Here is a 1,006-nt window from a genome sequence, read left to right as displayed (position 1 = left end):
CCCCCTCCCCCCCTTAACTGTCCACGTGTTATATGGATGGCCCTATCACAAATTGCTATTTTTTTATTTTTTACTTCCATTTCTAACATTTTAATTGATTAATAACATTTAAAACTAACTCCAGGAAATTTAAGTTTTAACAGAATCAGTTAATTATTTCGCAACATCACAACAATTTAAAAAAATTATGTAATTGCAATAGATGTACTTTATATAAATAAATAAACTTTTATTATTCAACTTATATTCAAAATTCAATAAAAACCTTAAAATAAATAATCAATAAAATATAATTTTTATGAAACATTCACATCATTTTTACTTTGATTTTTTTTTATTTTGGCATTCATTTACCAAACTTTAATAGGCGGAAAATGGTTAATAAAAAGAGTGTCAGTAGAGTGAACGACGCCTGAAACAAAGACCTTGGCTATTAATGGACCCAAGTGGGGAACCTTACATAACGGCTTCGTGAGGTTCTTCGCTTGGGGTGATTGCTAGAGAGATTGATCAGCAACCTGGGTCGGAGCAGTGTTGCGGAACGAACGTGTTATTTACTTAAATAGCACGAGAATTCTGGATCAATCTGAAAAATCTCTGTCCCATCCACACACTACTCCTTTCCCCTGCCGAGTGATTCACGCCTACCCCGAAAGGGAAATGGCTTAATGGTGTAATGATAATAATAATAAAATTATTAGAAACCTTTTATACTTGTTTCACAGAAGTGAAATCATATTTACATATAAATTTGGAAATTAAATTCAGACACTTTATTTGCAACTTCAGAAAGATTCGACAAATCACGTGATGCCGACAGGGGTATTTTAAATAAAAATCAACTTTCATGATGCAAATTATATCCTTTATTCTATTATTTATTAATTATATATAAGATAATAATTACACAATTATTTTAATTGAAAGATTCTTGTAATACATGTTTCTCTAAATTGGCAATTTCATTTCTATACATTTAATTTATTATTAAATATATAAATTAATT

Source organism: Belonocnema kinseyi, chromosome 2 (assembly GCF_010883055.1).
Source record: "Belonocnema kinseyi isolate 2016_QV_RU_SX_M_011 chromosome 2, B_treatae_v1, whole genome shotgun sequence".
Lineage (NCBI taxonomy): Eukaryota > Metazoa > Arthropoda > Insecta > Hymenoptera > Cynipidae > Belonocnema > Belonocnema kinseyi.
The sequence above is the reverse complement of the archived record's forward strand: the minus strand, read 5'-3'. Positions refer to the sequence as shown.